Source organism: Haemorhous mexicanus, chromosome Z (assembly GCF_027477595.1).
Source record: "Haemorhous mexicanus isolate bHaeMex1 chromosome Z, bHaeMex1.pri, whole genome shotgun sequence".
Lineage (NCBI taxonomy): Eukaryota > Metazoa > Chordata > Aves > Passeriformes > Fringillidae > Haemorhous > Haemorhous mexicanus.
In genome coordinates this window covers 88,209,542-88,231,304 of record NC_082381.1, presented here as the reverse complement: position 1 = coordinate 88,231,304, position 21,763 = coordinate 88,209,542, and the positions used below count along the sequence as shown (strand labels likewise).

Below are 21,763 nucleotides of genomic sequence, written 5' to 3'. Positions count from 1 at the left end.
TGAAGCTTGGGATCCACGTGAAAATAGAAACCAAACATGTCAGGAAGCTTTCTTTATCACTGGAGAACGCAGTGAGAGTGAGGCAATTAGGAAGGGGATGTAGAGAGGATGCAGAGCTGCAGGATCTCTGCAGGAACAGGGCAATACCATCAGCTGTGCTCCACTCCACCAAGCCCTTGCTGGAACCGGGCTGGGGGTTTCGCAGCAGGATGACCATGCTGGAGTATCACTGCTCCACGTATTGGCTTTTTTTTTTTTTTTTTTTTGATCTCCGTGGTAGGGTTTATTAATCTGGAATCATGAAATAGTGTGGGATATAAGAAGCCTGGCCATGGGAACCTCTGAGGTTTAACAAGCTCAAGAGCCTAAGCTTGCAAGGTGAGCCCCGGGGTGAACCAGGCTGGGGATAAAGAGCAGCTTTGGGAGAAGAACTTGAAGATGCTAGTGGTGAGGCCCTGGCTCAGGCTGCCCAGAGAAACTGTGACTGCCCCATGATCCCTGAAGTGTCCAGGGCCAGAACGGACGGGGCTTGAAGCAAGCTGGTCCAGTGTAAGCTGTGCCTGCCCATAGCAGAAAGGGAGGGGATGCTCTCTCGGGCCCACTCCCACCCAGAACATTCCCCGTCTCCGCGATCCCACCCCTCAAGACCCCCCCCAAGCCCCGCACCCCGAGGGCAGCGGGCGGCGCTCTGACCCCGGGGCGGTGCCTCCGCCGCGCTCCCCTCAGGCGGTCCCGCCCCTCGCGCGCTCCCATTGGCCGCTCCTCTCTGCCGCACGCTCCCATTGGCCGCGCCGCCCGCCCGTCCGCCCCGGTTTGTTTGGTCGCGTGGACCTGTCAAGCCCGGCGGGGGGGGGGCGGGGGAGGTGACAGCGAGACAGACGGAGAGCGAGAAGGGTGGGGCGCCCCCCCCCGGCGGTCCCACGTGGCAGCGCCCAGCGCCCCGACGGGGCGGGCAGGACACCCAGCCCGCGCCCCCCCCCGCGTCCCGTGTGGCCCCCCCGGCGCGGGGCCAGCGACATCCGGGCCCTTGGCTCGCCACCGCCGCCGAGCCGCGGGCCAGCGCCGCCGGACGGGGCGGGTGGTGCCGCGGTGCCCGGCGCGGTGCTGTGTCCGTCGCCATCCGCTGCCGCTGCCCCCTTCGAGGTGCGCGGAGCTGCCCCGCCCCGCCCCGTCCCGTCCCGTCCTACGGCGGGGGCGATGCTCCCCTCGCTGCGCTGCCCGCGGATCCCTCCCAGCTGATTCGTTTTAGACGGTAAGTTCTGGTTTTATTTATTTATTAATTTATTTATTTTCTGTCTTGTTTGCTGTTTTAAAATAATGCTCTGTTTCCTCTCTACCGGATTTGCCGGGTGGGAGCCGCTGCCTTCACCGACGGGGGTGAACCGGGGGGTCCCTCCATCCCCAGCCCCGCCAGGACCCTCCTGCGGGGGGAGGCGGCGGCGGCAGCCCCCCCTCCTTCATCTCCCCTCCCCTGCCGTCCCTCCCTCCGTCCCTCCCGATGCCAGGGGACCGTCCCCGGTCCTCCCGCTGGGTCCCCGAGCTGCGGCAGCATCACGTAGAGGCAGCACTGCTGTCACCGGCGCTCCTGGTTCCCAGGTCGGACATTCCCCCGTTCTTCTTCTCCTGCGGTCGTTAGTTTTTATTGATTAATTGGGTTTTTTTTCTGATTAATTACTATTAGTAATTTTTATTATTATCCCCTGGATCGTGGCAAAACTTTCGCCCGAGTTCCTGCTGCCCGCGGGGGCTCGCCCGCCGGTGCGGTCCCGCTCCGCGCAGCGCTCTCTGACGTTTGGGATCAACTTACAGGATCGGCTTTTCCTTGCACTGGAGGACGGGATGCGCGGGGTGATCCCCAACCGTCCCGTCCCGTCCTACCTCATCCCATCCTTTCTCCTCTGCACGTCGCAGCGGGACAGGGACCCGACGGCTCGGGATCCCCCAGTTGCTGGGAAGCCCTCTGTGCGTTTTTAGCCCGGTTTTGACCCAGCTGCTGCCCGTTCCTGTGAGAGCTGGGAGGCGGCTGTGGCTCCTGTCCAGGGTGACAGCTCGGGCGAGGCGCTGTCCCCGCTGATGCTGGAGAGCCTCACGCTGTGTCACCGTGTCTCTTAGGTTTGCCCGGCGCGAGATCATCCCCGGACAGCCCCGCATCCCGGCGGCAGCACCGAGTCTCGGCGATGCGGTACGTCTGCTGCTGCGGGCAGGAGCGGTGCTTCCCGGAGTAGGGGGAGGCTGGCTGCGTGCCCCGGGCTGTGGGATTCAGGGACAGGTGGGCCTGGAGGAGAGTGTCCCTGGGATGGGCACAGCCCGGGTGTGGGGAGGGTGGGGTGAGCATCTCGGGGAGGGGCATGGTGTGGGGTGAACATCTCTGGGATATGCTGAACCCAGATTCGGGGAGTGTGGGGTGATCATTTTTGGGATATACTCAGTCGGGGGTGATCATCCCTGGGATGTGCTCAGTGTGGGATGGGGACTGTGGGGTGATGATCCCTGGGATATGCTCAATGTAGGGTGACCATTCCTGGCATGTGCTCAGCCCCAGTGTGGGGAGTGTGGGGTGAAGATTCCTGGGATGTGCTCAATGTGGGGTGATGGTCCCTGGGCTGTCCCTGGTGTGCTGTGAGCATCCCTGGGATGTGCTCAGTCCTGTCAGGCGTGGAGCATCCCAGCTGGCATGGGTGCTTTTCCAGCTCCCTTGCCGTGGCAGCAGCCGTGGTATCCCCAAATGTCCCCACTGTCTCCTGGCTGCACACGCTGTGCAGCAGGAGAGGGAGCTCACACCCAGTGGGCTAAACAGGAGGGGGACAGGGTCTCTATATGGGGTCCTGGGAGCCCCCCTGCCCGCTGAAGGAGGGGAACCCCCATCCTCTGAGGCCCCGTTTCAGCCAGCCCTCGCCGCAGCTCCGGCGCTGAATTTCCTCCGAGCCCTCCTGCCCATATTGTGCTATTGATTGCTGAGCTGAACTTCCTCCCGAAATCATTAAAGCTTAAAAAATTGATGGCACAATAGAGCCCTTTATTAGCCACATAACTTTTCTTGCTTTCTTCCTTTCTTCTTAGGGGTTTTTTTTTTTTTTAATCAACACAAAAGGGCAGAGCCTGAGCTCAGATTTGTGTCCTGTGTCCCTGTGAGAGCTGGGCAGTGTGCCCTCCTCCACCCCAGCTACCCATCAGCACAGCCGTGCCTGGCTATTTATTAGGAAAAATGGCAAAGATGGAATCAATGCGTGCAGGTCTTCTTTTTCTTTTCTCCTTTAATCCCAGCCTCCTCTCTTTGCAGCCTACAGATAGGTCTATCTATTCGTGCTCTTGTAAATAAAAATATTTGAGTGGGGACTGTAATATTTTATTCCCTGTCATGTCTATCCTTCGGTCTAATGACGGCTGAGTTCTTGCTTGGTATTAACTTACCATTTTAGTAACAGTTGAGTTTTCCTGAAGGAAATCCCTCTGGGCTGGCCATTACTGTGTCATTGTATAACACAGCAGAAAGATGGATTACCTGGATGGATCTCCTCCAGCGTGACTTCACCAAGTGACAGGCTTCAGCTAATTTATCCCCGCTCCCGTTGCAATTGTTGGGATGGGGTTTATAGCTCCTAGGAAATATTTGCAGAGTCTCCGGGTGTGCAATTGTAAATACAGGCACTGATTTGCCAGGTGGGACTGCTGGCAGCATCCTGCTTCATTGTGATGCCCCAGTTTCTGGAGTCAAGTTAACCCGTATGAGTTCTCCTTCAGTGGGGAAATAAAAAGTTTTTAATTTTTCTGGTTATTGAGAGAGGTTTTAAGATGTGCTTGGGTGCTTCTGAGTAGAGGCAAGAGAAAGAGGCAGGAAAAAAAGTACATTTATATGTGTGAGTGTGTTCAGGTGTAAAATAAATCTCACGATTTCGAAGCCAATATAGCATTTTGTTGAAGGATCCCTCAGCAGTCCTGTGCTGGAGCAGGGATTGAAAGTCATGTAGAGGGGACACTGCCTGGCTGCGTGGCCTTGGGCCAGTCATTTATCTTCTCTGCTGCAGTGTCAGTATCTCAGGAGTGTGGCTGCCTGTGCTGGCCCATTTTCTGCTAGCCCTGTCTCAGTGCTGCACACTGTCCCTCTCCTCCTCACCACAGCTTTCATGAGGCACCCTGTTACTTTCAATGCTCTTCATCAGGCTGGAGACACCTGAATGTCAGGTATCCCTCCCAAAATGCTTCCCTGCTAGGACAGGAGCCATGGGTGCATCCCTCTGTGCTGCCTGCTTGTCAGAGAGAAATCAGATTTGTTCTGTGCAATGCCATCCACCCTGTGTGCCCCCAGTTTGTCATCCCTGCAGAATATGGCGTGCTGCTGCCGAAAATGATGAAGCTGTAGAACAAGAATAGCTCAGAGGGGTTTGTGTTTGCAGATGACACTGAGCTGAGTGTGGTTGACGTGCCTGAGTGATGGGATGCTATCCACAGGGACCTGGACAAGCTCGAGAAGTGGGCCCAAGGGAGCCTCATGAGCAGGGCTGTCTTCAACTAGACCTGGTTGCTCCAAGCCCTGTCCATCCTGGCCTTGGACACTCCCAGGGATGCAGGGACAGCCACAGCTGCTCTGGGCACCCTGGGCCAGGGCCTGCCCACCCTCCCAGCCAGCAATTCCTCATTCCCAATATCCCATCTGTGCCTGCCCTCTGGCCCTGGGAAGCCATTCCCTGGCTGCTGTCCCTCCATGCCTTGTGCCCAGTGCCTGTGCAGCTCTCCTGGAGCCCCTGGAGGCCCTGGAGCCCCTGGAGGCCCTGGCAGGGGCTCTGAGGTGTCCCTGGAGCCTTCTCTTGTGCAGGTGAGCAGCCCCAGCTGTGCCAGGCTGGCTCCAGAGCAGAGGGGCTCCAGCCCTGGCAGCATCTCCGTGCCCTCCTCTGCACTGGCTCCAGCAGCTCCACGTCCTTCCTACACTGAGGATTCCCAAGCTTGACTCTGGGTGGGGTTTCACCAGAGAGGAGCAGATGCAATTAAAATTTGAAAAAAAAAATTGGAAAGGGCTGAGGGTGCCTAGACTGGGGTTTTGCCATTATCAAAATCAGGTGCCTGAAGACAAATCTGGGATCTAAGTCTCTGTGAAACCCTTCTCCTTCCTGGCTTTCCCAGGGCATCCCTGTAGTCCCAGCCTCTGTCCCATTGCAGTGGCATATTCTCCTCAGCAGTCAGGACTTTCTGTTCTGTTCTCTTCTCTTCTCTTGCCACGCTCCAGAAGCTTATACAATTTTTTTGGCGCTTTTCCCTGAAGTCATTATTCTGGGTAACATGGCTTGTTTGTTTATGCTTTTTGGTTTTAATCATACTTCTTTTTTTTTTTATATAATTTATTTATTGTGTCTGAAAAGCTTCAGGGCTTCCTTTCTACTCCCTCACTCCCAGATGGTGGCCTATTAAAAAAACAAGGAAATATTAGAATAAAAAAGGAAATGGTTAGGTTCTGTTATGAATGAAGTTTGGCTTTTCCAGAGTGGGTTTGGGAGAGAAAAAGAAGGGCAGAGAAGGAAGTATCAGGTGTGTTTAGAGGGAAAAGTGTCTCCTGCCCTGTATTTTCAGCTCTGCTGAGTCTGTGCCACTCATTTTACAGCACTCCTATGAAAAGGGATCCAGGTCTTGCTTTGCCTTTTATCTCACCATGACCAGCTCAAAGAAACAACAGTCACCCTTCTCATTAATCTGTTTCATTTTTTTTAATAAGACATTAGTTCTCCATTACTGTCACTGGGAGGTGCCTTGCTAATTTACATAACCTGGTTGGTTGAAAAGTCTTTGGATTTGGGTTTTTTGGAGGAGCAAGAAGCAGGTGGGTTGGGAGTGGTGGTCCTTGTCAGGCTGCTGGCTCCTTCTCCAGCCGTTCTCCAGCACCAAAGGGGGATGCTCCAAGAACAGGGCTCAGAAGAAAGAACTAAAAGTGTGGGGTGGCACTGCCACCTTGTCCAGGTGGCAAGGACAACCAGGAGCCATCTCTGCTGCTGTTGCAGACTGTGGTGCAATTCCTAGGGAGCAGCACTGGGATACTGGCAGACCTTCGTGCCTTGGAGGTCCTGCCCATCCTGGTGACACTTTTTCAGGTGTGGCTCAGCGTGGCAGCAGCTCGGTGGATGTCCACGTGCCAGTGCCTCATGGGATGAACATCTGGCATGGACACAGGAGGTTGCACAGGTGGATGGCATGAGCTGGCCCATGTCCCCAGAGGTGCTGCTGGACCACGTCAGACTGCTTCTGGACATGGTGCTGGCTTCACCAGGGAGAGGGCAGGGCCACACCTTGCCAGGCCAGAGCTGGGGTGTTGCAAATCCAGCTGCTGCACTGCTCCCCAGCAGCAGCAGGGCTTGCACACTGCCTCAGGGTGCCTTTGGAGCAGAGGAGAGCTGTGGGCTGATAGCATCTCATCCTGCTGGTCCATACAAACCAGCACTGGGGCAAGTGTTTATTGCTCCTGTAGGGAAGCAGGTCTCCAGGGCAGCTAGGGAGGCTGTCACAGCTAGGACAAACCACAGGGACAAGATGAGATAGCCTCAAGTGGCACCAGGGCAGTTTAAATTCCATATTAGTGAAAATTTCTTCATGGAAAGTTGGCAGATGTTGACATGGTCTGCCCAGGGCAGTGGTGGAGTCCCCATCCCTGGAGGGATTTAGAAGCCACATGGATATGGCACCTGAGACAATGGTTTGGTGTTGGGCTTGCCAGTGCTGGAGGAACATTAGGACTCAATTTTAGAGAGCTTTTGCTGTCTTAAAAAAGGAATTCTGTGGTTCTTTGATCTGGGACTGGCTTTGCAGAGGCCTGAGCTGCTGGCCTGTAGTTCCTCATGGTCTAGGTGTTTTGGTGGCACACACACCTCTGTTTCAAAGAGGACATGGTGGCCCCGTGTTGTGCCACAGGTGGGGCTTCTGTGCCTCTTCTGGTTAAATACTTAGACTGGTGCTCTCTGCATCAGATCTTGGTTTGTTTTGCTGGGGTTTTCCTTGGGATTTGAGGACACTCTCTGGCTTTACAACCATTCCCCACCAACACCAGCCAGGATACTTACTGTTCTCCTGTGTGATCTATAGAGCTGCTGTTGTCTCCTGCTGCTGCTGTCAGGCTGCATATTGATGGCACAGCCTCAGTCATGGTTGGCACCTGAATGAATTACAGCAATACAAATAAATAAGAGAAGAAATAGTATTTGTGAGAGCAATGGGTTGAAGATCTAACATTTATGCAGCACCATTCATCAGAAATGACACACAAATGCTCTGTAAACTCTCACATGCACATAAAATGCTGCACTCAGGCTTCAGGGTACCGTCAGCTGTTTAATAACAAAGCTGCACCATGGTTCAGGACCCTAAATGCAAAATTACTTCTGCTTCTAGCTGCAGGGAAAATTTGGGTCCACAGATAGCATGAAGCCTATTGGAAACTGTTGGACACCCCTATGGACATAATGTAGGCATTTTATTTGTGTCTTTCAGTGGGGAAAATCAGCAGCTCTACGGCTTATCTGAAAGTTGTTGCCTTTGCCAGCTAAGAGAAATGGTCTCCTTTGGGTTGTTGGGTGCATGGTGCTCTAGAAAGTTATAGAATGGTTTGGGCTGGAAGGGACCTTAAAGCCTGTCCAGTGCCACCCCCTGCCATGGGCAGGGACATCTCCCACTGTCCCAGGCTGCTCCAAGCCCCATCCAGCCTGGCCTTGGGCACTCCCAGGGATCCAGGGACAGCCACAGCTGCTCTGGGCACCCTGGGCCAGGGCCTGCCCACCCTCCCAGCCAGCAATTCCTCATTCCCAATAGCCCATCTGTGCCTGCCCTCTGGCCCTGGGAAGCCATTCCCTGGCTGCTGTCCCTCCATGCCTTGTGCCCAGTGCCTGTGCAGCTCTCCTGGAGCCCCTGGAGGCCCTGGCAGGGGCTCTGAGGTGTCCCTGGAGCCTTCTCTTGTGCAGGTGAGCAGCCCCAGCTGTGCCAGGCTGGCTCCAGAGCAGAGGGGCTCCAGCCCTGGCAGCATCTCCGTGCCCTCCTCTGCACTGGCTCCATCAGCTCTGTGTCCTTCTTGTGCTGGGGACCCCAGTGCTGGGGGCAGCTCTGCAGGTGAGATATTTCCTGAGCAGAGTAGAAAAGGCAGAATTTTCTCCCTTGACCTACCAGTCCAGCCCTAAGTAGCCTTATCAGTTACTGATTGGCTGAGAAAAAACTGAAGAAAAGTGAAAAGTAAAGCCTTTCAGCCTGCTGTTGCTGGTTTTTGCAGACCTTCTGTCTAACGAGCACAATATCTACCAGTCTGCAAGGTGGCCTTTGCCCTGTGGGACCTCTTGGACTCTGTTCTTGGTGGCAGGAGCCTTTCCAGTGCTGTGGGAGCCCTCTCATTGCATAATGTTTAAGAGCACACATCAGAGGAGGAGGTTGGGAGGGAGGAGAAAAGTTTACTTCTTGCCCCCCCTGCCCCCCTCCACTTTTTCTTTTCCATTTTAATAAGGAAATCCTATTTTTGCATATTTGTTTGCTCCAGCCTTCTCCTTTCTCCAGGCTTTGTCTAGTGTGGGACCTGAAGATTTGCATGCTTGATCCAGTCTGATGGCAGTAACCAAATCAGCCTTAGCAAATGTAGGGACCTCAAGCTAACTGGCAGGAGATGAACTCCATGACTGCCACGGAGATGAGCCCTTCTGTAGAGCCTGTTGTGCCTTGGCACAGGGGCACGAGTCAGGAGCCACTGGCAAGTTTGAAATATGGATCCCTTTGGGGCCTTTGTTTTGAGGTTGCCTTGCTCTGCGGTGAGCGCGCGATCAAAGGGAAGCCGAGAAGAGGGTGGGCAGGAGCATGGTGACCTCTGCCAGCTCAGCAGGCTGAAGTCCAGGAGATGTGAGAGAACATATTTGGGCTATTCACTGTCGCTTCTGAGCATCTAGATTGTGAATTAAATGGGATAAGAGAAGTGTGACTGTTGGTAGTCACCAAGGTTGCTCAGTGCGGATTTCTGGCCAGCGCTGTTACTGCTCAGCCTGGCCTTTGTGAGCTGTCCTCCTCTTTGGATATTTCCACTTTGGAATTTCTTTTTAGGGCTGGAATTCCATACTAGGGACCTTGATCTTCTCTCCATCCCAAAGGCACCAGGCATTGTGATAATTTGGGCTGTCCTGTGCAGGGCCAGGAGTGGGGCTTTGATGGTCCTTGTGGGTCTGCCCAGGTCAGGGTATTCATTCTGTTCTTCTGTGACTGGTGCAGGGCTGGTGCTGGCTGGTGCCCTGGATTAATTAAATTAATGTCTGATATGCAGTTGTTTGTTTTCCCCATGAGAAGATAAACACTTCTTGGGCAGCCTGTTCAGAAGTCCAGAGTTGCCATGTGAATTGTAAGCAGCAGGGTTTCTTTTAACTGTTTAAAACTATTAGGCTGTAAAATGAGTCCTTGCATAATATGTAATTAATACTGCAGTGTCTTAATTTCCCATGTTCGGGTTTTAAGGTTAAAGTGAGCCGGGACAGACAGGCTTCACTAGACAAACATGGACATGTAAATTAATGGTATCAGGTTAGAAATGACCCATTTTAGGGTTCCTCTTCCAAATATGAAAAAGAGCCTTAGCTTAATTTTGTGATGCTGATGCAACTTGAGTATCCCATTTAAGCAGATTTGTCTGTACATGTATGTACATACTCCTGTAGCACAGTCTGTGTTGTGTTTTGATGCCTTTTTAAGGTCTTCTGTAGGATGGTTTGGGTTGGCAGGATTCTCAAAGCTCATCCAGGACACCTTCCACTATCCCAGGCTGCTCCAAGCCTTGTCCAGCCTGGCCTTGGAAACTTGCAAGGGTAGGGCAGCCACAGCTTCTCTGGGAAACCTGTGCCAGGGCCTCTCCACCCTCACAGGGAAGGATTTCTTTGTAACATCTAATCTAAATTTAAAACTCTGACTTTAAAACCTATCACTGCATGCCCATGTGAAAAGTCCCTTTCCATCTTTTTTATAAGCTCCCTTTAAATATTGAAAGGAACATATCTGTGGGTCTTCAGGAGGAACAGAGGAGCAGATCATTTTACCTCCTCTCAAATAGTCTAAAAATGGGGTGCTATGTGTAGCACAGCTGAAAGCAGTGATTTTTTTTTTTTGGGTCACCTCGACTGGGAACCTGGTATGCTTGAAAACTATAAAATAAAAAGTTCTCCAAATTTTCCACAACTGCAATTCCCCCATGTTATTTTCACATGTTGCAATAATTTGTACTTTAAAGGCACCATTTTAGCAAAGCTTAATATTGCCTCTCCTGCATTTTAGACTTGCATAGTTGTGCAAGAGATAATTGCCTGTTTGGGAGACAAAAAAGCTAATTTTGCCTCAGGCCCTGTACTTTTTCGTAACAAAGTTGGTCCTTGTTGGGAAGCAGCTTGCAAGTGGTGAGAGTGTGGATGAGTCTGGAGGGGCACAAATGGGTGGATAATCTGCAGGTGTGGTTCACAAAAAAAAAAAAAAAAAAAAAAAAAAAAACCAAACCCCAGCCCACAAACCACTTTTTCTGCCACACCGAATACTGGTGAACCCCTTTTCCTTTCACCCTCTGCCTCATCTGGTGCTGGGGAGCTGCTGGGGATGGGGACATCTCTGGGGGTTTTGGCAGCCACCCCGGTGGGTTTGGTCGGAGGTGTGCGCCCTCGGTGTATTTGCAGTTGTGTGTTAGCATCTCTTTTGCTCTTACACCATTTTTACTGGTATTAGGGGGTGTTTTTAAGTGGTTTCCAATATGCAGACATTCAGACAGTGCACCCTGAGGCTGGTGGCTCCTTCCAGTGCTTCCCCAGGGCTCCCCACACCGCACTGGTCCCCGGGCTGGTGGTGCCTGGGGTGCCTGGGCTGACTAAGGAGTGTCTGGTGACTCATGTCCTGGGGACACCCAGGTGATTGAGATGACCCAGAGGGGGGTAAATCTTCCTTCCTATTGCCATGCTTCATGCTTGGGGTTGTCCTCTCCTGCTTGCCTATCTCCAGTGTCTCCATCACTGTGACCCTGTGCTGTGGAGCTTCCTCAGGGTCCCTCGCCAGGATGATCCTTTCCCCACCTTCCTATGGGCTCTCCTCCTCCCTCCCCAGAGGCAGAGCTCTCTGTCCAGCCCCGTCCAGGTCAGGTCCTTCATCAGCTGGGCAAGAGGAGGCTCTGCTGCAGGCAAGGTAGGTTGGCTGGCCAGCCACATCAATTGGTTATCAATAGTAATTAATTAAGAATGTAATGAGGTTGTGTATCTGCATGGAGCAGCTTTTCTCTGTGGATGAGGGACGGGTGCTGTTGAGGAGATTGTGATAGGTGGCTGCTGCATGGCTGGGCTTGGGAAAGGGCTGTGCTGGTGCTGCCACTGGACTGTGGTCAGGTTTTGTCACTATCATATTTTTTAAAAAATCTTCTTGCCCAGGATTCTTCTCCTGGGAAGCTGAGAAGCCTCAGAAGGAAAAGGAAAACAATATGATCTCATTCTCTTCTCCTGTGTTTTGCTGCTTTGGAATGGAGTTTGAAAATTCTTTATCCAACAGGTGGTTGTTCATGGGTTTTGTGTGAATTGTTTTAACTTAATGACCAATCACAATCCAGCTGTATCAGGACTCTGAAAAGAGAGTAACGAGTTTTTCATTATTATCTTTTAGCCTTCTGTAAGTATCCTTTCTCTATTCTTTAGTATAGTTTTAGTACAGCATTCTTTAATATAATATCATATAATAAAATAATCAATTAGCCTTCTAAAAACATGGAGTCAGATTCATCTTTCCTCTCCACAATGGGGGACCCCAAAAATACCTCAATGGTTTGCTCTTCCTCAGAGCTGGAGGTACTCAATATGAGTCTTCATGAAGGGCAAAAGGAAAAGAGAATCCTCTTCAGCCCAGACTGAGCACTGCAAAGCCCCGTCAGTGAGGTTTGCAGCCCTTCTTGTTCAAGATTCATCCATGTAGAAGTGGCAGATTTCACTCCTTGTTTAGGCTGTTCCTCACCCAGGTGTACTCAGCAAGGTGACCTCGAGCTGGCTGGTGCGATGTCAGCTGAGACACCTGCACCATTTCTGGCCCTCTTCTGCCTCTTTTTGTTTGCAAAAGGGCTGTAGCTCACTGGGGCTCACTCAGACCTGACAAGGCACTGAAATCCCCAAACCATGTGCTTGCCCCCTGCCCATCCTCCTCTTTGCTGGTGGCGGTGGTGGGACTGCACATTAACCCTACAGAAATTAATTTAATGGGAAAAAGCCAGACTATTTCCATCAACCAACTCACTGTCCAGCTTTGCAAGGCCCACTGTCCTCCACCTGAAACTAAACTAATGATGGGGTGAAGAGCTGGTTTTTATTGTTGTTGTTGTTTTGACTTTAAAGCTTGGAAGTTGTTAGCTAAAAGAGGAACAAAAGGGGAAGCTCTGAGTTTTCCTTAAAGAGGAAGAAACTCTGGTATGCAGAAGAAGAAAAGTATGACCTGGATATATCTGCTGCAATAGCTAATTTTGGGGTGTTTTTGTTGTTTACAACTTCTAGCACTGAGGGCCCCAGCCAGCTGTGGCATGGATAGAAGGTTTTATAGCTTCTGTAGTCAAAGAAGTCCTGGTGTCTGTGAGAGTGAGAGCTGGGCTGAAGGGCTGCTGTGATGATTTATACTAGCGGAAGGTGGAGGGCATGGACACCTTCAGCTCTGTCCCAGGGTGCTCCAAGCCTCATCCAACCTGGCCTGGGACACTTCCAGGGATCCAGGAGCAGCCACAGCTGCTCTGGAAAACCTGTGCCAGGGCCTCCCCACCCTCCCACTAGGGAGGAATTTCTTTCTAGTATTGACCTTTTGATGTGCTCATGTGATGCAGAGGGAGAACTTGTGTCTGTGGACAGTTGCTTAGTTGGGGTTCCTCTGGTGTTTTTGTTTTTAATGAGATGCACCATCAGTATGGGTGTGTACAATAGAGAATTTTGTCCCTTTCAGGGTGGGCTTCTTCATTTTTCTGAAAATGGATTTGTGCCTTGCTTGTTTTCATTATGCTTGAAGTGAGGAGTGAGAGGTGGCCCAGATACAGGGAGAGTTTTGGCTGAGTAATAAAGTGTCAGTTCTGGTCCTTTTATAAGGGAAGACACAATAGGTGAGATACCAAAACACTGAGAAAAAGTGAAGATATTGAAAAAAAAACATGTGATATGATGGGGTGAAGCTTCAGAAGTTGTTTGGGGATTTGGGAGATGGTTCATGAGCTGCAGGTGAAGGATCTGACCCTAGGACAAGTCTCAGTTGTGTGGAAGGAGGAGACAAGTCTTTGGGGACAGGATTATCCCAGTGATGGATGATGGGGAAATCCCACAGCTGTTGTGAAGGAGGGAGCACTGATGTGGGAGCAGGAGAGGCGAGAGTGAAGGGGTTAGAAAACACCCAAGTTTTGAGCTTAACCTTGGAAAAATGTGGCCAAAAAGTTTTTTAAGTCTTCATTTTTCCCGAGAGTGCAGCTAGGACTCTGCTGGAGCCACAGCCCTTTGGGAGACAGGGTTTGGGGAGGTCACCAGTGTAGGCACCTTGGCTGGTGAGTGCTGGGTGCCACCTTGCACACAGGCTGGCTGGGGGATGCTGCCTGTGCCCCCCTGCCCACGGCATTTCCCTGGCAGCTCCGGTGGGAGCAGCGGAGGGGGTTGTTCCTGCACCTGGGCTCTGCTGCCCAGCCAGACCCAGCAACGGGTGGCCTCGTGGCCGTGATTCCTAATTAAAAAGCAGGGAGAAACCTGAGGAGCATGAAAGTATAAGCCTGATGCTAAAGCAAACCAGATGCTGCTCAGATCACGATGCCCCACGGTCCACTGGAGCGAAGATGCGGAGGCAGTCACCTGTAGACTGCTTGGGGGTGGCAGAGGGGCAAGGGGAGGGAGAGCACAAGGCAGAATAATCCCTTTTTGGTTTTTCTTTTTCCTCTGGAGCGTTTTGGTCTCGCCCCTGGACAAAAGCAGGATAGTGTAGTGTGTCATTTCCTCCCCGGCAGCCATTCAGCCTGGCACCATGTGGGCTCTGCCACCCCCTCCCCTGCCCCGGGCACAGATTGCTCCTTGTTCCAGTTGTCTGTACCACCCAGGGCTTCCTTTCCAAGTTTTCTCACACCCTTTTATAGCTGCGCAGAAGAAAGCTTTAGAGCCACACAAAGGAGGAATGGAGCAGGCAGGAGGGTATCTTTAAAAACCAGGCGTGTTTCTCTGCAGAGCCAAGGTGGTGGAGAAAAGCTGGGTGAGCTCTGGCAGTGTCCAGCACGAAGAACAGGTTCAGCCCTTGTCTCATAGCCAGGGGGGCAGCTGGTCGTGTGTGCTCTGTATCCCTGACTCTTTAAATGTGAAGTCAGCTCTTCACGTCCCATTTTTTTTTGTTTTTCCCAGTGCAGGCACAGTGACAGGCTGGGAGGATCAGGTACTGAGCGGGGTGAATCTGAGCTGGGGAACACTGGATGCCCTTGCTGAAGACCTGGTTGGGTGCAGTGGCCCCAATGCTCTTGGTGAAAGCACGAGCTACTGTTGTGTCTCGTACATTTTAGGGCTGAGGGAGAAGACCAGCTTCCCTGTTCCTCATGCACAGAAAGAGCATTAGACTGTCCTGCTTTCTGTTTCTCATGTTTCCCTTGATCAGCAGCTCATTTCACCAAGGACCTGCCCCAGAGGCAGGACCTTTCGCCCTCGCCAGTTTGCTTAGGTGGCAATCAAACAAATGACCTGGAGGCAAGCAGCAATTCATTACAGCCCTCATTTAGCATGCAATAAAATGTGCTGTATACCTTGTCTTCTGATCAATAAGTTGTATATTATACACGAGTCAATGTGTTTACATCACAAGGAGGCCTCTCGCTGCCTCCTTTCTGCTGGGCTCTCTTGGCCTGGGATGATGGATCGACGCTGGGATGATGGGGAGGGATATTGTTAAACAGTAATTGGTTACTGAATTATTTAGCTGCACAATCCCTGTAGCAGCAACACCGCCATTCAGTGCTTAACTTGCAACTGTCTCAGCTGAGGAACAAATACAGGGCCCTGCAAGCTCAGTGGAGCCCAGGCAGAATAATTCTGTAAGACTGTGCTTTAAAAAAGAGGTTTACAGTTATTTTGACGATGATAGCCTTATGCAGTGGGAAGTGTATGCTGATTGCTTACAGGCTGCAGCCTTTTAATTTGTAAACTGGAAATTTCTGCTGCTCTATTAAGGAAAAAGTGCTGTTGATCCATTGCAGGTTCCCCAGATTAAAAGTGAGCATCTTCCTGCACCCTCTGACTGCAGTGGTGTTAGCTAGAGATGCAGCTGAGTTGTATCTCTTGGGTTCCTGTCCTGGGTCCCTGCAAGAAGTGGGCTGAAAAGCAACCTGACTCAGCAGGCAGAAAGCCCAACACAAATCAAATGCTGTTCTCCTCAAAACCTTGTTGCAGGGGCGTGAACACCACCAGCCCGTTCCACGCCTGGTTCCACAGTGGTGACGCTCTCCTTGCACTAACCTGCATCAGAACCTCACCACACATGGTTCCCTCCTGAATTTTCAGGTTAGCAATTGCTGAAAGTCCTCTGCCTCTGAGATGCACTGAGAAAATCTTCCAGCAGATTCTGCTCCAGAACAAAACCTGCTCTTGGATTGTGTTTCCCTGCATATTGCAGGCAGCAGAGCCAGGAAGGAGGCACTGCACACTGACATCTCTTTGTACCAAGTCCCCTGTGAGTGCAGCCCTTCACTTGAAACTGTTCCATTTCCTCCCCTGCCAGGCAGTTCCTTTTTTCCCTTTGGTGCCTGTTAGAATGTAAGAGTGATGTATGAATGTAAGAAAGATCTGGTGACTCTTCAGGATTTGGTTAGAATTGGCCAGAGATCTGGTGGCTTAAAATTATTTCTTCCTTGCAGGTGCTGCCTGTGCTCTCAGTGTGGATGGCAAGACCCTGATTTGATGCTCTTCTCTTTTAGCTAAAAGCCCAAAGCTTTTATTTTGCTCCTGTGGGTGGATGATGAGCTGGGAGGGGTGGGGGGGAAGGAGGTGCAGGCTGTTTGCAGGGGGGCTGTCCTCAAGCTGGTTGTCCCAGGAGTGCCTGATGTTTGCCATGGGATGGGCTGTTCCCTCACTGCTTTGTTTGGGCTAATTTGGCACTGAGGAATAGGAGGTTCCCCTAATTCAGGAGTGAGGAATGTCATCCATGGCACACCCCAGAGCAGAAGAGGGTCTCCCTGAGCATCACCAGGGACCTGCAGCTAAAACTTTTCCATCCATCACATAGACAAGGCCATCAGTGGATGCTCTGTTGACTTTCCCAAGCACAATTTGATTATTGCTATTAATTTTACTAACTTGCTCCAGTGCCTGGCATATCCAGCACTGGGACAGGGCTCTGCTTTTCTGCATAGGCAAAAATATTCTGCTCAAAAGTCCCAAATGCCCTTGTCCAGTCCCACAGCGGGAGGCTTGATGCTCACCAGTCCAGCCCAGCTTTGTTTTTCCTCCCCTTCTTGCAATTCTTGTAACTCTATGTAACCAAGAGCAGGATCCAGCCCTGTGATTCAGACCTTCCCAAAGACACATCTCGGGGAAGATTAACCTCCCTAATGGAAGCTGGGCTAGAGACAGCTGCGGCTTTCAAACCCTGGTCCCAAATAAACCAGGGAGATCTGGGAGGCTTTTAACTTTCTGAGCAAGTGATGTATAAAGCTAAATAGTTACAATTAACTTCAAAGCATGAAACAGTCCAAGCAAAACAGAGCAAGCAAAAAACAACAGAAAAAAAGAAAATATTCCTTCCTAGATTTGTGTTAAAAATGAGTTGACTTTTGTGTCACATTATCTGTGCCTTTAATATAAAGAAGAGTTTTTAAAATTCTGAATTGTAATGGATAACTGATAATGAAGTTCTCCCTTTCCTTGGAGTAGTGTGGTTCTGTCACTGGAGGGAGCTGCCTGAAGCTGGTATGTTAGGAAACAGGGTTATTGTTGTGTAAATCAGTGTGAGGTCACTTAATTAAACACAGCCAGGGCTTTGTGGGTCTCTGAAGACCGCAGTGGAGTGGTGGCTGAGGCAGAGGGGGTGGCAGAGCTGGTGCAGGGGATGGGGACAGAGCCTTTGGCAGTCCCAATAGATCTGTACAGGATCTGCCGCCTAGCTGATGGAATTGGGCATGGATGGATGGATGGATGGATGGATGGATGGATGGATGGATGGATGGATGGATGGATGGATGGAGAGCATGGGAAGACCACAGGGAGCTTTAAACTTTGCCCACCTCCCCGTGTGGGTTTTTTTGGGGTGCTGCCTGGACCCTGTGCATGCATCTCAAGCCTGAAGGATGTGGCTGGTGCTTCCCAGGCACGCTCCAGAGCCTGGGCTGTGCAGCCCCACTGTCTCCTTCCTGCACGGAAATGCTGGGTGAGTTTCTTCCGAAACAAACTCCACGTTGGCAAGGCAGCCCCGTCTCTGTTTCATGCATCCTTGCCTTCAGTGTGAGGCTGGAGCTTGCATCCCAGGAAAATAATACATGTCCAGGAGGCCAAGACAAACACTGTCTGCCTGCTTTTTTTACAATCTCTTGTTGCTCCTCCCAGCCGTCACCACTATTCCCTTAATAAGGGACTTTTTGATCTCCAGAGGGAGCTTCCTCACTTCTCAGGGTTAAAACCAAGGTGGCTGGCAAAGGGAAGGCCTGGAGAAACAGGGAACTCCTGCTCCCTGCAGCCCTTTGCATGGCAATGTTTTGGTTTAGAACCTCATTCTGGCTCAGAGCTGGGAATGATCAGGTTTTTAACTGCCAGAGGGCAGAGTTAGGTGGAATATTGGGAAGAAATTCTTCTTTGGGTGGTGAGGCCCTGGCGCAGGTTTCCCAGAGCAGCTGTGGTTGCTCCTGGGTCCCTGGAAATGTCCAAGGCCAGGTTGGATGGGGCTTGGGGCAACTCAGGATAGTGGAAGGTGTCCCTGCTGATGGTTGAGGTGGTGTGTAAGGTCCCTTCCAACCCAAACCATGCTGTGGTCCTGTGGAAAGGACTGTTAGGTTTTAGTGGAAATGCAGACAGTGCATTTTGATGAGAGGTGAGATGCTCCAGGTGCCAGCTGTCTCCCCCAGGACTAACCCAGCAGCAAGTCTCATCCTGGTGACTTCAGGCACAGATGGTGGCCCCAAAGCCCCCAGGGCCCTGTGAAAACCCTACCGGGAACATTGGGTGGATGCAAATGATTTCAGCCGAAATCTTGGGATTGCAGCATCAACATTCTACTTGAAGCTCCATCTTCTGGTATCAGATGATGGAGTGGGCTGTCCACCCTGGTCAGTGGACTGGAGGGCAGAGCAGGATGAACTTCTGTCTTCATGGTTTGGAGCAGAAGCTCAGAATCTTGTCTGCCATTCAGACTTAGAGGCAAAGAAGTAATTTGTTTAAGCCATGGGAATTTTTTTCGTTTGGAAACTGCCAGGGGGGTTTTGAACCTCCAGGGCTTGCAGTTCCAAGTGTGACAATTAAAAGTTTGGGGGTATTTAGTGAACTCTGCATAGCTGTTTTTCCTCTTTCATAGCTCCATCATACCTTCTAATTAATTCCCTTTAATTGCTTTTAATTTCCTTTCCTCCTTATTTCTCCTTCCGTATAACTAGTGCTGTCATCCTTTTAGTTTGCCTTTCATGTTGGAGACTCTCCATTTGATTTCGTTTCATCCACATTGTGTCTTGCAGCTATTTCATTCCTGGAAAGCTCCAGCTCCAGAGATAAAATCTAAGTGGATTCAGAGAACCTGAAAGGATCGCATGCTTCATGGCTTTCCCTTCAGTAATATGGGAGATAAACAGGATGTAATAAAGGATCTGTCCCTCCTTGGAAAAGGGCCATTTCCCATCACCTGTATTTTTGTGGCACCGTCATGCCAGGGATGCTCTTAGTCACCAGTGACAAGATAAAGAGGCTGCTGGTCCCTGGTGCTGGCGGGTGTCTGGGGCTGGAACGGGCCCTGGGATGACACACTGTCTCTTGATTTACCACCACTGCTCTACCCAGCAGCATTCCCACTGCTGGGACGTGGCCTGGCAGCCTGCTGGCAGCCCTGGTCCCTGCCCGGATGGAGAGGGCACAGGGAGGGTGGCAGCATGCTGGTTTTGGCCAGATAAGGTCAAGTTATTAAAATCTTGACATTTATCTTTGAGAGCTTTCGTTTTTAATGTGCACCAAGGGCGCTGTGTGTTTTGACTGAGGTACTTTCCAGCCCAGTCAAAAATAAAAAATAGCAAAACCTCTTTTTTACACTCAGAAGACTCCTGAGGGGTTGGATGTATAGGTGACTATCAGCAAAGCTCCATGTACTTTGGTCAATATTCACCATCTGAAGACCTCCATGGAAGTTGGTCAATTCACCTTTTGAGGAGCTGGCTGCAGGGTGGGAATCGTAGATCAAAGTTATTCTTGAATGGGAATCAAGTTGCTTTGTCTAATCTAGCGTTTTTTTCCTGCTGCTTCTCCATTCATAATGGTATTTTAACACTGCCTGCCTTGATGTTTTTCACCCAACAGAGCTAAGTGGGGGCTTCCTCTCTTTCTTTTCCTCGGAAAAAATGACCAGCAGCATCTAGTTCTGTCTGGAGTTGGCCCAGTTGCCTGCTTTATGCTGTAATGCTGGTAAAACCCTGGAGAAGTTAGCACTGGGATCATGAGGAATGTGGCTGGAACTGTCAGCTGGGGACTTTGGTAGTGGGGAAAGTTCCAGTACTCTGGCTGGGGAGTAGCATGGAGCCTCAAGGGCTGTCCCAGCTGCTGTGAGCTGGGGACATGCACCTCTGCTAGGGTTGGGTTGTGGGGCAGTTCTTTAGAGCCTAGTGAGGAAACTTTGGGCTAATCAGGCTGCTGGAAGGAAGGAAACAGCTGAATTTGTGTGGAAATTGATAGTAGAGGAAGCTGTGGGAGGAACGTGATCCCAGGACTTTGAGGTGCCAAGAAGAGCAGAGCTAGAGACAAACAACTTCTGCCACCAAAAAGACTGACTCACGCTGCCTTGGAAGTTTGTAATGGATTATTTGTGTTATTTTACTGGCAGTATGAATGGTAGTGGAAGGAGTTGAGCTATGGAGGGTCCCCAGGCAGCCCTCCCTGGGTCAGTAGCCTGTCATGGTGAGTTGGTGCAGCAGAAGGGGTGGTAAATACTCAGAGCTGGTCAGTGAGCTGTAGGATCTGTTTTTTCAGATTCTAGCAGCCTGAAGTCCCCTTTTAGGAGGACACAGAACTAATGAGGTTTTAGTGAAGTATTCCTTTTTGACAGGGGAGAAGTCCCACATCTTTCTGCTCTGTCCAGGTGGGACCAATATGTGGGCAGGAGCCGGTGGCCTCCAGGTTAGCCCTGGGGCTGTCCCTGCTGTCTGGGAGCCTGGGACTGAAGTGGCTCTGGGCCAGGCAGTCACCAGGATGCACTATTTTGCAATAAACTGATCTGAGCACTTTGTGCCTTTGCATTTGAGTGTGAATCATCCTGGTGGGAACTGAGAGTGAGCAATCTCTGGAGATGGCAGTGGGGCAGGTTGCAGGCAGCCCCGGGCTGGGTGGCAGTTGTGGGGGAGCCTCCTTGTCCCCATCCTGTCTGGGCATGTCCTTGTGGCTGAATCTGGGGCTGAGGGACAGCAGCTGCATGCAGACTTGACTCCTGATCCTAAGAGCAGCATCTTCTCAGATCCTTGGGGGAATTAGGGAATAATTGAATAGTTAGGGTTGGAAGATCATCTTCTCCAACCCACTGCAATGAGGAGAAATGTCTTGAAAAAGACAGGTTGCTCAGAGCCCCACCCAGCCTGACCTTGAACACTTCCAGGGGTGGAGCAGCCACAACTTCTCTGGACAACCTGTGCCAGGGCCTCACCATCCTCAGTGTAAAAATTCCATCCTTCTACCTAGTTGAAACCTACCTTCTCTAAATTTAAAATCATCATTGCAATAGGCCCTGCTAAAAGGTTTGTCCCCATTTTTCTTAGAAACCTCTTTTTGCTACTGGGAGGTGCCGTAAGGGAGAAAAAGGGTCTCTGTTCTCCAGGTGAACACCCCCAGCCTGGTTCCAGAGCCGAGGGGCTCCAGCCCTTGGAGCATCTCTGTGGCTTCCTCCAGCAGGTCCATGCATCAGGAGTTGTAGATCCTTCTCCAGGGTGTGATGAGGAGATGCATAAAAATGCTCTTTGGCATAAAAAGCCACCGCAAAAGAAAGTTTTGGGGAGCCAGCCTTGGGCTACTGCCCCGCCCTGGGAGCTTGGCAGACCCTGCATCCCCCCGAGCCAGACAGGATGCTTTATTTCCTCGGCTGCTGGGCTCCCGGCCGAGCATCCCTCGGCACTGTGCTCCCGACTCTTCCCGCTCCCATCTTAATAACCGTAAAGATCGGGGTTGCCAAGGTCTTCCCGTTGCTATAGTGAGATTAGATAGGGCAAAGTGCTGCATTCCCTCTGCTGAGGGGAGAAATCACTCCCATCCCTTCCCTGGGCTTCACCAGCCAGGTTTTCTTCCCATCCACCAGCAGCCACAAATTGCACCTGAAAGACACACCGCGTATTTCACTGCAATTAATACTTCATAGCTTAAAAAAAAAAAAAAGAAATTAAAAAAAATAAAAAATTTAATTATCGAGGCATTTTCTCTTGGAACCAACTTAAAGAGACTCTCCGGCTGGAACGAGTTTGCAGCGCTAAACTGTGAAGTTAAAATATTTATCTTCATAAACACGTCACTCGAGCCGTGCTACTCCTCGCAGGGTCATTAGCAAGAGGCACGTTAGTCCAATCAGGAGGTGCCTGGGAGACAGAGATTTGCCTTTTGCTTCT

General features: G+C 51.1%; 1 protein-coding gene across 4 annotated transcripts in view; it reads left to right on the top strand.

Moving 5' to 3' along the window:
• Positions 1-1,037: 1,037 nt before the first annotated feature.
• Positions 1,038-21,763, top strand: part of ZBTB7C (zinc finger and BTB domain containing 7C) — a 154,785-nt gene continuing 134,059 nt past the window's right edge. For 2 of the 4 annotated variants that reach the window (XM_059873607.1, XM_059873604.1), the window contains exons 1-2: positions 1,038-1,252; positions 2,113-2,182. The gene's annotated coding sequence lies outside the window, so the exon portion shown is untranslated. Of the gene's footprint in view, positions 1,253-1,530; positions 1,597-2,112; positions 2,183-21,763 lie in introns of those variants that run through there. The other 2 variants (XM_059873608.1, XM_059873605.1) reach the window with 1 other exon arrangement.